This window comes from Schistocerca serialis, chromosome 12, assembly GCF_023864345.2.
Source record: "Schistocerca serialis cubense isolate TAMUIC-IGC-003099 chromosome 12, iqSchSeri2.2, whole genome shotgun sequence".
In the NCBI taxonomy this organism is placed as follows: domain Eukaryota; kingdom Metazoa; phylum Arthropoda; class Insecta; order Orthoptera; family Acrididae; genus Schistocerca; species Schistocerca serialis.
In genome coordinates, this window is record NC_064649.1 from 114,042,936 (window position 1) to 114,057,812 (window position 14,877).

At 38.9% G+C, this 14,877-nt stretch overlaps 1 protein-coding gene across 1 annotated transcript in view; it reads left to right on the top strand.

The window, feature by feature from the left end:
• The first annotated feature begins 1,325 nt into the window (after window positions 1–1,325).
• The window catches only part of LOC126428183 (aminomethyltransferase, mitochondrial), a 173,384-nt gene continuing 159,832 nt past the window's right edge, over window positions 1,326–14,877 (top strand). Inside the window, exon 1 of the mRNA XM_050090097.1 lies at window positions 1,326–1,479. The gene's annotated coding sequence lies outside the window, so the exon portion shown is untranslated. The remainder of the gene's footprint in view (window positions 1,480–14,877) is intronic.

A 14,877-nucleotide genomic window follows, 5' to 3' on the forward strand; every position in this document is an offset into this window, starting at 1 on the left:
GGTACTAGAGGGAGCTGTAGAGGGCAAAAAGTGTAGCGGAAGACAGAGATTGGAATACGTCAAGCAAATAATTGAGGACGTAGGTTGCAAGTGCTACTCTGAGATGAAGAGGTTAGCACAGGAAAGGAATTCGTGGCGAACCGCATCAAACCAGTCGGTAGACTGATGACCCAAAAAAAAAAAAAAAAATATTGAGAAAGCAGTGAAGGAAACAAAATAAAAATTCGGAGTAGGTGTTAAAATCCATGGAGAAGAAATAAAAACTTTGAGGTTTGCCGATGACATTGTAATTCTGTCAGGGACAGCGTAGGACTTGGAAGAGCAGTTGAACGGATTGGATAGTGTCTTGAAGGGAGGATATCAGATGAAAATCAACAAAAGCAAAACGAGGATAATGGAATGTAGTCGAATTAAGTCGGGTGATGTTGAGGGTATTAGATTAGGAAATGAGACACTTAAAGTAGTAAAGGAGTTTTTCTATTTGGGGAGCAAAATGATGATGGTCTAAGTAGAGAGGATATAAAATGTAGACTGGCAAAGGGAAGGAAAGCGTTTCTGAAGAAGAGAAATTTGTTAACATCGAGTATAGATTTAAGTGTCAGGAAGTCGTTTCTGAAAGTATTTGTATGAAGTTTTGCCACGTTTGGAAGTGAAACATGGGTGAAAATAGTTTAGATAAAAAGAGAATAGAAGCTTTCGAAATGTGGTGCTACAGAAGAATGTTGAAGATTAGATGGATAGATGACATAACTAATGAGGAGGTGTTGAATAGGATTGGCGAGAAGAGAAGTTTGTGGCACAACTTGACTAGAAGAAGGGATCGGTTGGTAGGACATGTTCTGAGGCATCAAGAGATCACCAATACTGGAGGGCAGCGTGGAGGGTAAAAATCGTAGAGGGAGACCATGAGATGAATACACCAAGCAGATTCAGAAGGATGTAGGGTAGCATGGAGAGCTGCATCAAACCAGTCTCAGGACTGAAGACCACAACAACAACAACAACATGCCTGTACCAGTTCCTTTGGCGCTTCAGTGTAGTTTAGGACCACTCTCTGTATGCGGATGTCGGAAGAACGTCCGCGCCCCTTGTACCTGACCGCCAAGCGGCTGTGATGACTCACGGTGATAGGCAGCTACTACTGGCAGCAGTGCCAGAGTGTACTGTACGTAAGCGCGTCTAGCCTAGGGGCAGCACGCGGCGTTGCCGTGTAGTGGCCGCTCCAACACACGGAGACCGGTTAGCTCGCTGGCGACTTCTGGTGGCTCGGAAAGGAAGCATGGGCGCCTGACCTCGCCGTCCAATCAGTGCCGTGCATCGCTGCTCCTCAGCTGATAGCTGGGCGGACCAGTCTGGGAAGAGCGTGTCTCGCATGCACACACAGTAGCGCAGGGCCCTCGCTACAGACCAGCGATCCGCGCCATCTAGGAATCCACTGGACCACCTGCTGCTCGTCTTGTGAAGACCAGGCCGCCAAAGGTAAGCAAGCTAAGCACTGGCTGTACCTACACGGCTTAAGCTCCCTGCTCAGCAACAGAGTATCCATCCGTGTACTCCGCAATCGCTGCGCAGTGCGAGGCAGAGGGAACTATAACATCATCATCTTTTCACGGATGAGACCGCTCCCTGTTCTGAACTCACAAAATCACTCCCATCTTTTTCCAGATCTTCCACTATCTCTTCTCCCATTCGGCTGCTATTTCAGGATCTTTTGGGGAATTCTGTGACCTGGCATTCTCACGAGGCGTTGTCTCCAGCCTTCACAATATTTTCGAACTTTTTCGTTCATATTTAAAATATTTAATACTATTATAATACCTCCATATCTAATCACGTCTCTTCCTGCCCAGCATTTCCCCTATCTTAGAAATCACATCTCTCCAGCTTGAATTTTGTTATTTCTTATTTTGGATTCCGTGCCTCACGTCCAAAAGAGAAACCCCTATACAGGGTCACTCACTAAGATACGCAAATATTTTAATATGATAATCTACAAGTAAAACTAAAGAAATAAGTTCGTATAAACATGGGTCCACAAATCTTTAGTTGCGGAGTAAGAGATTTTGCCTGGAATTTAGCAACTCCGCTAATACGAAGCCATCGCAAAACTGTACGAGGTGAAAGTGAAGCGCGATTTCCATTTATTTTGTTGTTATTGATCTGGTGAATCTAATAAAACATGTCCCAGACCTGTATCTGCTGTAGTTTTCCAGAACATCCAGAGAAGCAAAGAGGTAATTTCGTAAAAGTTTTTATTTACTAATTGCTTGGCCATCTGCACCAAGTTTTCAACAGAAGGTGTAGAGCATTTAATTTTGGAAAAATGATGTAATAAACACCATATCTGCGTATTCCTCTGTCGTAAATTTGAAAGGCATCCCTATTTCATAAATAATCTACAAACTACAACAGTTACTATGTGGTTTCATTTAAATACACTGTTGATATTATGTTCTTCCACTGAACAATGCAGAAAACTAACTCGTTTGGAGGCTTGGAAACGACTGAAACAAACGACTGAAACAGCTCACTCACTGTTGCCAACAATGACATGAACGTTTCTACATTATTAACGGAAAGGAAACAAATTTACTTGTATAATAATCTTTGCTTCTCTGGATGTTCTGGAAAACTACAGCAAACACACGTCTGGGACATGTTTTATTAGATTCACCAGATCAATAACAAGAAAATAAATGGAAATCGTGCTTTACTTTCCCCTCATACAGTTTTGCGATGCCTTTGTATTAGCCAAGTTCCTAAATTTCAGGAAAAATCTTTTATTAGCCGTAACTCTGTAACTAAACATTTGCAGACCTATGTTTAAATGAACTTTTTTGTTTGATTGTGCTTGCAGAATAACGTATTAAAATATTTGCGTATCTTTGTGAATCAACTGTGTAGAATGTTCGCGGCTCGTGGTCTTGCGGTAGCGTCTCGCTTCCCAAAGAATATTTTTTGTTATTATTTATCCGCCTTCCTCTTTGTTTTTCCGTCTGCTAAGACCCTTTTTCTGTGGAACAGTTTCGCATATCCAGTTCAAATTTACGTCGCATACTAAGGTCGATGGTTCATTATGGGTGTGCAAATTTTGAGCTTCTATTTCAATGCATTCAAAAGATACGGCCTTTTACGTTAGGCATTTTGATACTCGAAAACTGGCTATCAAAAGCCATAGGGTAATTCCCGTTGACGTGAAATTTGGCAAGACGCGAGGTTTCACAGTCCAAGTAAATGGAAAAACCCGGAATTGTTAATTTCTAAGGATATTAAACAATATTTATTTTCTCGTTTGTTATCAGATTTGTAACCTGAAATAAAAGCATTCTCCCAGTGACTAGTTTGTTGGCAGTATCAGTGGCGATGCCAGGCAAAGATTCTCGATTCTCGGAATGTATGAATTTCTGTGCATCTACAGAGTGCGCCAGCCTTCGACCATAGATACTAATGGACTGGGCAAACAGTGCAGCGGCTATACATCTGGCGTGGCTGCAACATAGAATCACGTGACTGTTGGCAGAACGTCGGCGGGAGTTCAAGGCAGCATTCTGATTCCTGATTTCACTTCCAGTATTTCTCAGTGGGTTTCCTGCTAACTTCACCACATTAAATGTAGCTTATGTAAACACAGCTAGAAGTGATAAATTATTGCGTAACCACTGTACAAATTTAGTTTTACAGCCATTACTTCACAATGAACTTTGTGAACTGCTGAAACACTTTCGATGTTCGGCAACATATTCGCCGCGAATATTTCAGTGTTACCAATTATGAAATGCATTCTATACTAACAATACGCGTTATGCACTGCATAAAATGTAAATATTGCGTGTGTGTGTTTTAGTGCCTTGGTTGTAGAAAGTGTTATAGACTTCATAAACCGGCATAAACAACGAAACCTGTAACGTAAACACACGTGTTCACATCGAATGTAACGAACTCAATTGTGTCGTTCACCCACAAAACGTAAAGCAGTTTCATTTGAAAGCTCTTTTTTGGTTTAAATAGTTTGTTTCGTAGATGTACCAAATAAGATATCTACAAAATCAGTACCTACTTACATGAATACTTGTTCCACAGATCATGAATACGATACTTCACAATGATGTGTCAGTTTAATGAAAGGTAGACCTATCATTACATGACAACTCTTCCAATCACTTATTTATACCAAAAAAATCGTCTACTGAGTAGGAGCTGTCATTCATAGATTCTTTTAGTTTGATTTTAAATGCTGGTTGGCTATCTGTCAGGCTTTTAATGCTTTTTGGTAAATGACCAAAGATTTTTGTAGCAGCATATTATTTATCCCATACATTACAGCTTATTATCTGGAAACTAACATAGGCCATACAACTACCTTTTTGCAAATGGTATTCAGTATTTGTTTCTGATATTCGTATGTTTTGTAACTGGGAAGTACAAAATAAAACTAAACCCAGATGAGAAATCAAACCCCTAACTTGTTTTGCAAATTGTTCTTTAAAATAATATCAGCATAATTCACCACTTTTTGTACCAAAGTCATATTTAATCCAGGATAGTAAAAATCATCCTTTCTTCTTATGCAGTAGCAATGCACATTGCCATTGCTTTTGGAGTGGGAAGGGTTATTGGTAATAAATATCTCTCTCTCTCACACACACACCTATATATATATATATATATATATATATATATATATATATATATATATTGTGTGTGTGTGCGGATGGATATGTGTGTGTGTTAGCGAGTGTATACCTGTCCTTCTTTCCCGCCTAAGGTAAGTCTTTCCGCTCCCGGGATTGGAATGACTCCTTACCCTCTCCCTTAAAACCAATATCCTTTTGTCTTTTCCTCTCTTTCCCTCTTTCGTGACGAAGCAACCGTTGATTGCGAAAGCTTGAATTTTGTGTGTATGTTTGTGTTTGTTTGTGTGTCTATCGACATGCCAGCGCTTTCGTTTTGTAAGTCACATCATCTTTGTTTATATATACAGGGTAATTCAAAAAGAATACCACAACTTTAAAAATGTGTATTTAATGAAAGAAACATAATATAACCTTCTGTTATACATCATTACAAAGAGTATTTAAAAAGGTTTTTTTTTCACTCAAAAACAAGTTCAGAGATGTTCAATATGGCCCCCTCCAGACACACGAGCAATATCAACCCGATACTCCAACTCGTTCCACACTCTCTGTGGCATATCAGGCGTAACAGTTTGGATAGCTGCTGTTATTTCTCGTTTCAAATCATCAATGGTGGCTGGGAGAGGTGGCCGAAACACCATATCCTTAACATACCCCCATAAGAAAAAATCGCAGGGGATAAGATCAGGGCTTCTTGGAGGCCAGTGATGAAGTGCTCTGGCACGGGCTGCCTGGCGGCCGATCCATCGCCTCGGGTAGTTGACGTTCAGGTTGTTACGAACAGATAAGTGCCAATGTGGTGGCGCTCCATCCTGCTGAAATATGAATTGTTGTGCTTCTTGTTCGAGCTGAGGGAACAGCCAATTCTCTAACATCTCCAGATACTGTAGTCCAGTTACAGTAGCACCTTCGAAGAAAAAGGGACCAAAAACTTTATTGGCTGAAATGGCGAACAAATGTACAACTAAATGAAACTTTATAGCTCCCTTAATTCGCCGACAGATAGTGCTTAGCTCTGCCTTTTGTCGTTGCAGAGTTTTAAATTCCTAAAGTTGTGGTATTCTTTTTGAATCACCCTATATATATTATTATTATTATTCACATTTGGGCCCTACTGGACCACGCGAAGTACAATCACGGGGCATTCAGTTATTTTCTTTTAGACTTTCTCTCTGCCCAAATTGTTTTCATTCTCTCGGAATGAGCTCTTTTCCTTTCATCAGACCATGTGGTTCCAGTTTTCTTTGGTTTTTCAGCTTGACCAACTACCCAGTCATGAATTTTTTGCCTAAATAATTTTCTGTCTTGAATTTCATCTTGTTTTATATCTGCCTCTTTCATGTCCTCTTTTATAGCAGCAATCCATTTTATTGTCTCAAATTTAGCTTTACTTCGATTTTCGTAGAATTCCACTACTTGTTTAGTTAGTCTGGTAGCATCCATTCTTTTAATATGCCCATAAAATTTTGATCTGCGTTTTTTCATATCCGAATATATGCTGGTGTATTGTTGAATTTCACTATTTGCTCTTAGCCTGTATGTTCCTTCTTCAGTATATTTTGGACCTAGAATTTTTCTGATTACTTTTCTTTCTCTTTTTTGGATTTCTTGAATGTCCTTTTTTCTGTTTAAAATTAGCGTTTCAGCCCCATAAAGGCACTCTGGTTTTATGACCGTGTTGTAATGTCTCAATTTAGAGTACCTCGAGAGACATTTTTTGTTGTAGATGTCTTTTGTAAGTCTAAAAGCTGTCTCCATCTTTTGACAACGAATTTCATTTCCAATTTTTTCTAGACCAGTCTCTGAGATTGTTTCACCTAAATATTTGAATTGCGAAACTCTTTTGATTTTTCCATACTTAGTTTCCAAAAGTTTGGGTGCCAGTTTGTTGCTAGTCATATACTGTGTTTTTTCAAATGAGATTTGGAGACCTACTCTTTCTGCTGTTTCTTTAAGAATTTCTATTTGTTTCTGAGCAATTTGGATGTCCTGCGTTAGAATAACCAAGTCGTCTGCAAAGGCCAAACAGTCTATTCGAATATTTGTTCGTCCTAATTTCACTGGTTGGTCAATTTTGAACTCCAATTTTCGTTCGCGCCACTCTTGTATTACTTTTTCTAGAACGCAGTTAAATAGCAACGGAGAGAGTCCATCACCTTGCCTCACGCCTGTTTTTATTTCAAAGGATTCTGAAATTTCTCCTCTGAACTTTACTTTTGATTTTGTACCAGTTAGCGTGTCTCTGATAATTGCCGTGGTTTTAGGATCCAGGCCTTGTTCTTTCACAATTTGGAAAAGAGATTCACGATCCACTGAGTCATAAGCCTTTCTAAAATCTACAAAGGTACAAACTAGTTTTTTATTGTAAATTTTTTAATGTCTGAGAATTAGTTTGAGGACTAAAATCTGTTCTGGGCAAGATCTATTTGGCCTGAAACCTGCTTGATATTCGCCAATTTTCCATTCAAGTTGTTGTTGTGCTCGGTTCAGAAGACATTGAGAGAGGATTTTGTATGTGACTGGAAGAAGAGAAATTCCTCTGTAATTATTAACATCAGTTTTGTCTCCCTTCTTATGAAGTGGGTGAATCAAGGCGGTTTTCCATTCATCAGGAATTTTTTCAGTTTGCCAAATGTTTTGCATGATTGAAGTAATTTCTTTAACGGTTTTTGGACCAGCTGCCTTTAAAAGTTCTGCAACAATTCCATCTTCACCAGATGCTTTGTTGTTTTTCAACCTATGAATTTCTTTAATGATTTCCTCTTCATTTGGTGCAAGTGAAACTGGATTGCATTGTTGGGGAATTTTTGGTGGAAATCTTTCTGTGGGCTCGGGGCAATTTAGAAGATTCTTAAAATATTTAGAAAGTTCTTTGCAATTTTCTTGGTTGTTAAGAGCCAACTGTCCATTTTCCTTCTTGAAGCAAAGATTCTGGGGTTGGTACCCCTTTATTTTGGTTCTAAAGGCTTTATAAAAATTTCTGGTATTGTATTTCTGAAAATCTTCTTCAATTTCTAAGAGTTGACTATTCTCATATTGTCTTTTTGTTTGTCTAATTAGTTTTGAAGTGTCTTTTCTAGTTGTCAGGAATGTATCATATGTGTCTTCTGTCTTGTTGCTATTCCATGCTTTAAATGTCTCTTGTCTGGCTTTGATTTTTATGATCACAGTTTTCATTCCACCAAGCATGTTTCTTGTGTTTTCGTAAAGGAATTTGATCTTGAGCTGTTTTGATAATCTTGTGTTTGATTTGTTCCCAATTTTGTGCACTTGTTTTGTCAAATTCGTCTGCTAATAATGATGGTTGGATTTTACTGGTGTCAAATTTGGGGATTAATGGTGTCCTTTTGTTGAAATTTTGGGGTTTTAGCTTTAGTTTCACACGGGTTAAGTAATGGTCTGAGTCAATATTGGCGCCTTTACGAACTTGAACATTTAAAATTTCTTTGTGACATGGATACGAGATTGCAATATGGTCAATTTGGAATTCACCTATGTCCTTGTTAGGTGATCGCCATGTCTTTTGTTTTGAAGGTTTTTTCTTAAAATGACTTGACATAATTTTGAGACTGAAATTTCTGCAAAATTCTACCAGCCTCTTTCCATTTTGATTGGTCCATTTATGTGCAGGGAATTCACCGACCGTTTTTCTAAATTTTCTCTCTTTCCCTAACTGTGCATTAAAATCACCCATTAAAATCTTTACATAATTTTGAGGAATTTTGGAGACTGTATTCTCTAACACTTCCCATGACTTATTTACTTTTTCTGGATTTGTTTTATTCTCCTGGTTGATAGGCATGTGTGCGTTAATTAAACAGTACATTTTATTTGCACATTTCATGGAAATTGTCATTAGTCTGTTGTTTACTGGATTTACTTCGATTACGGAGCCAAGAATGTCTTGCGAAATTGCGAATGCAACACCCAGATGCGGAGTGTTTTTAAGAATTCTTTTGTCTGTTTTACTTTTAAACAATCGGTAGTTTCCAAAATCCATGGTATTCTCATCAGGCAACCTTGTTTCTTGCAGGGCTAAAATTTTGATATTTTGTTCTTTTAGTGTGTCTCCTAATTTATAGAGTTTTCCTGGTGTCAAGAGAGAGTTAATATTGATAGTTCCAAAAAATGTTTCGACCTTGGGCATGAGTCGGTCAAAAGACTTCGATTTCCTCTGGTTTGGGATATAGCGTTTCAGCCTAGTCTCCCCAGAATCCGATAGACTAGTTGCGCCACTGATGGCGGAGGATTTGTTACCACCTGGGGTAATTTTGTAATTACTAAAACGCTCCATAATAGTACTTAGAATCAAAGGGTTGAGCTCAGAAAAGCTCAGTGGTTAAGACTGGAGTGGTTATATATATATATATATATATATATATATATATATATATATATATATATATATATATACGTAAATTGGCGGTTTGAAGTGCTGTGTGTGTTTCCAGGCGCACATTGCAATCGTATATATTTCTTGAAACGGTAAGCTACAAAGCTGCTTTTTCTCTTTCGTATAGGTTTCCAAAGGATGAAGGGCGCAGGCAGATGTGGATACAGCCAGTGAAACGAAAAGATTTCAAGCCTACTGCGCACACACGCATCTGTTCGAAGCACTTTGAAGAATATATATATATATATCTGCCTGCGCCCTTCATCCTTTGGAAACCTATACGAAAGAGAAAAAGCAGCTTTGTAGCTTACCATTTCAAGAAATATATACGATTGCAATGTGCGCCTGGAAATACACACAGCACTTCAAACCGACAATTTACGTAACTGTGTCGTTCTGGGTAAGGATATGATACACACAATAGTTTATCAGTATTCAAGAAATGCCGCTAAATTATACTAATAATACTTACACGTGAAATTTAATGTTACTTCCCTTCACAAAACGCTCGGTACAACCATAAGCACAACAGGATACCACCATTGTTTTGCCAATAGTCACGTGGTATAGCGGTAGAGATGTTGGTGCCACGAAATATACGTACGTCATGACCAGTCTACCAATATCTATGGTCGAAGGCACCAGTCCTACCCAAAACTGGCCATTCTTTTTTTTTTTTTTTTTTTTTGTGCTAACCCAGCTTTCGCTTCCATAGGATAAAGCAGGAACCGCCATTACTTTATAGAATTTTTTTATACTTTGTAGCCCAGTGTTCCGCTAATGGTAGCACAGACAGCTTGGAATTTGTGTATTTCATTTTCACCGTTAGAGACAAGATCGAAACTTACAGTATTTGGGAGACTTGCTTTAAAACACAGGTATCCAAAATAATTTTTGATTGGATATTTTTCTCGGAATGCCATTAATTTCTTTTTAATGCTAGAAATTCTAAAGTATTTATTGCATATTTCATTCATTTGGTATACTTATGCTTGGATGTCATATTCATTTTTTAGAATAACAACGATATCATCTGCAGACAGAAGTACATACAGGAATTTCGCATTCGTTGTCCTAGTTCCTTTCTTTGCGTTACATTCCTGTTTGTGAACAACGAACTCAGTGTAAATATTAAAAATGTTAGGTGATAGTCCACGCCTGTGTCTAACACCCTGGTTAACAATTATTTCTTTTAATCGATTCCTATCTGTGTTTAGTACAATGCCCGTAGTTTTGTAAAGACTTACTTTGAAAAAATAAGCAGGTATCACGAAAACTTCTCAGACTCACTGTAGATGTTGACACACGGGCTGAGCTTGTAACTCTTCATAAGCGGAAGGAAGGGGAAGAAACCTTAACACATATAACGAATACCCTCCGCCTTCGCTTATGTTGATGTTAGAGGAAGTGTCCATAGCATCTATTAAAGAAATATAGCGCCACTGACCACTTTTTCTTCACAGAAATCTCTAAAAAAAAACTATATCTGGATGTCTGGACGACGCTCGTCCGAAACGAAAATGGTACTTTATTTCATTTAGTGTATCTAAGAGAGGCTGTGCTGATTTCGGGAAACATATAAGTGGTTGCAATTGCGATCTAGACGGAAACTGTAGCAAAGAATTCAGGCCAACTTGATCTCTGAGTCGCGTGGATTTCACTTCCCTTACTGATGTACGAGGGAGGACTGCGCTTTTGTCTCTTGCTTACCTGACATCTGAAGGGTCTGAACTAAGATAATGCTGGAATGCTATTCCTTTCCTATGCTTGTGCGATGGAGTTATTGACTCGGTCCTAATGACACTGAAGTCGTTTGTCTGTTTAATCGAAACTCGCGTCTTTATCCAGGTACCCTGATCACTGTCGATATCCATTAATCATCTCCAAACAGCGTTAATAACGTTTCTGTTTCGGAATAATCAGGTTAAGTACAATCTGTTCAATCTTGTTATTTGAAAAGTTTTCCGTTTTTCCGTGTTTGCCTAACGAGTTTTGGAAAGAAAGTCAAAGTAAATAAAAGAAATCTATTCAATTTGAATTGGTATTCACGATGTCGGCAACGTTTCCAATGACATATCGTAAGCGGAGATGTAGCGTGCACTAGGTTACCATCATTTATATAATATCGTAATTGCACCATTACTACATTTCGAAGAAGGTTTCGAATAAACCCTACTAAATTTCTGAGTTGTTGTCGCTGTGGTCTTCAGTCTGAAGACTGGTTTGATGCAGATCTCCATTCTACTCTATCGCGTTCGAGCCTCTTCACTTCCGAATAACCACTGCAATCTACAGCCTTCTGAATCTGTTTAGTGTATTCATCTCTTGGTCTTCCTCTACGATTTTCACCCTCCACGCTTCCCTCCAGTACTAAATTGTTGATCCCTCGATGTTTCAGAATGTGTCCTACCAACCGATCCCTTCTTCTAGTCAGATTGTGCCACAAATTTCTTTCCTTCCCAATTCTATATAGTACCTCCTGATTTACGCTGTCTGCCCATCTAATCTTCAGCATTCTTCTGTAGCACCACATTTCGAAAGCTTCTATTCCCTTCTTGTCTAAACTATTTATAGTCCATGTCTCACTTCCTTATATGGCTACACGCGACGCAAATACTTTCAGAAAATACCTCCCGACACTCGATGTTAACAAATTTCTCTTCTTGAGAAACACTTTCCTTCCCATAGCCAGTCCACATTTCATATCCTCTCTACTTCGACGATCAGTAGTTGTTTTGCTCCCCAAATAGCAAAATTCATTTACTACTCATCTAATTTCCTCAGCATCAACCGACTTAATTCGACTACATTCCGTTACCCTCGTTTTGCTTTTGTTGATGTTCATCTTATACACTCCTTCCAAGACTGTCCATTCCGTTCAACTGGTCTTCCATGTCCTATCCTATCTCTGACAGAATTACGATGTCATCAGCAAACCTCAAAGTTTTTATTTCCTCTGCCTGGACCTAAATTCATGCTCCATTTTTTTTCCTTTACAGATTGCTCAACATACAGACTGAATAACGTCGGGGAGAGGTTACAACCCTGTTTCACTACCTTCTCAACCACCGCTTCCCTTTCACGCCCGTCGACTCTTATAACTGCCATCTGGTTTTTGTGCAAATTGTAAATAGCCTTTCGCGCCCTGTGTTCGACCCCTCCCACATTTACAATTTGAAATAGAGTATTCCAGTCAACATTGTCCAAAGCTTTCTCTAAGTTTAAAAATACTATAAAAGTAGGGTTGCCTTTCCTTAACCTATCTTCTATGAGAAGTCGCAGGGTCAGTATTGCTCCGCGTGTTCAAAAATGGTTCAAATGGCTCTGAGCAGTATGAGACTTAACTTCTGAGGTCATCAGTCCCGTAGAATTGGAACTACTTAAACCTAACTAACCTAAGGAAACCACACATGTCCATGCCCGAGGCAGGTTCCAGACTGAAGCACCTAGAACCGCTCGGCCACTCCGGCCAGCTTCGCGTGTTGTGTTTTTCTATGGAATCCAAACTGATCTTCCGCAAGGTCGGCTGCTACCAGTTTTTCAACTCGTCTGTAAAGACTTGGTGTTAGTATTTTGCAACCGTGACTTGTTAAACTTATAGTTCGTTAAGTTTTATACTTGTCAGCACCTGCTTTCTTTGGAGTAGGAATTACCATACTCTTCTAGAAGCCTGATTGTATTTCGCCTGTCTCATTCATCTTGTTCATCAGATGGAAGAGTTTTGCCATGACTGTCTCTCCCAAGGCTATCAGTAGCTCTAGCCGAATGTTGTCTACTCCCGGGGCCTTGTTTCGACTTGGGTGTTTCAGTGCTCTGTCAAATTCTTCACGCAGTATCACATTTCCCATTTGATCTTCACCTACGTCGCCTTCCATTTTCATAACATTACTCTCGAGTACATCGCTCTTTTACAGACCCTCTATATACTTCTTCCATCTTTCTGCTTCCCCTTCTTTGCTTAGGACTGGTCTTCCATCTGAGCTCTTGATATTCACACAGGTGGTTCTCTTTTCCCCAAAGGTCTCTTTAATTTTCGTGTAGGCAGTATCTATCTTACCCGCAGTGATATATATATACCTCTACATCCTTACATTTTTCCTCTACCCATCTCTGCTTAGCCATTTTGCGCTTCCTGTCAGTCTCATTTTGGAGATGTTTGTATTCCTTTTTGCCTGCTCCATTTACTGCATTTTTATATTTTCTCCTTTCATCAATTAAATATATCTTGTGTTACCCAAGGATGTCTACTAGGCCTCGTCTTTTTACCTACTTCATTCTCTGCTGCCTTCACTATTTCATCTCTCAAAGCTACCCATTCTTCTTCTACTGCATTCCATTCCCCTGTTTTTGTCAATCTTTCCTTAATGCCCCCCCCCTGCCTCCCCCCCCCCCCGCCCCTGATACCCTCTACAATCTCTAGTACTATCAGTTTATCCTGGACGCAACTCGCTAATTTCCTGTCTTTTTGTAGTTTAGTCAGTTTTAACCCACAGTTCATACCCAATAAGTTGTGGTCAGAGTCCAACCTGTCGCTGGAAATGCCTTACACGTTAAAATATAGTTCTGAAATCTCGGTCTTACCACTATACGTATAATTAATCTGAAACCTTCCAGTGTTTCCAGGTATCTTGCACGTATACAACTTGCTCTTATGATTCATAAACGAAGTGTTAACTATCATGAAATTATGCTGTGTGCAAACTTCTATGACCAGGCGGATTCCTCTTTCATTCCTTTCACCCAGTCCATATTCACCTACTACTTTTTCTTCTCTTCCTTTCCATACTATCGAATTCCACTCCCCCATCACTATTAAATTTTTGTCCCCTTAACTATCTGAAGAATTTCTTTTATTTTATCATATATTTGTTTAGTGTGTTCATCATCTGCGGAGCTAGCTTGCACATAAACTTGCACTGCTGTGGTGAGTGTGGACTTCTTGTCTCAGCGTAGAGAGTGTATTATTGTTGCCAAAGCTTTCTTTAAGTCTAAAAATACTATAAAAATAGGGTTGCCTTTCCGTAACTTATCTTCTTTAAGAAGCCGTGGGGTTAGTATTGCTTCACGTTTTCATATTTTTCTATGGAATCCAAACTGATCTTGCCCCGAGGTCGGCTGCTACCAGTTTTTCCACTCGTCTGTGAAGAATTCGTGTTAGTATTTTGCAGCCGTGTCTTAATAAACTTATAGTTCGGTAACTTTTATACTTGTCAGCACCTGCTTTCTTTGGAATGGGAATTATCGTATTCTTCTTGAAGCCTCATTGTATTTCGCCTGTCTCACACATGGTGGAAGCCCACACCAAACATTGTAGGAAACGAAGGCATCAACACATAATACCTTTGTATTTGAGTTTCTGAGGGTAGGGTAGGACATCAAACGGGCCGACGTGGAGCAGGAGAGGCATCACAGGACATTTTAATTAGCACTGTCTACACTTTTACAAATAAATTCATAAAACTGTGTCAGTATGACAAGGAAGGATTCAGGATTCATTCTCATAGAAATGGAAGCTCAAAAAAATTACAAAATAATTTTTTTTTCATGTGAAATTTCATCATTTTTTCACTTGCTATTGGCTACATTTATTGCTATAGATACACTTTTCTTCAGAAGTAAGACAGATTCTTCGATGAATTTTGCGCAGCATAACAAACCATACTTACAGGTGTATGATACTTTAGAATTTTCCAAATCTGTTAAAAACTGTGGTAAAACTGAGATAATTAACCATAAAATTTGAGTTTTTTGTATAAATGTGTCAGCTCATTTTAGGGTTCCATGGCCTAGTAGCCACAATATCTTCAATTGATAATGGCCCAAGGACGAAAGTGCAATCGTGAAATAAAG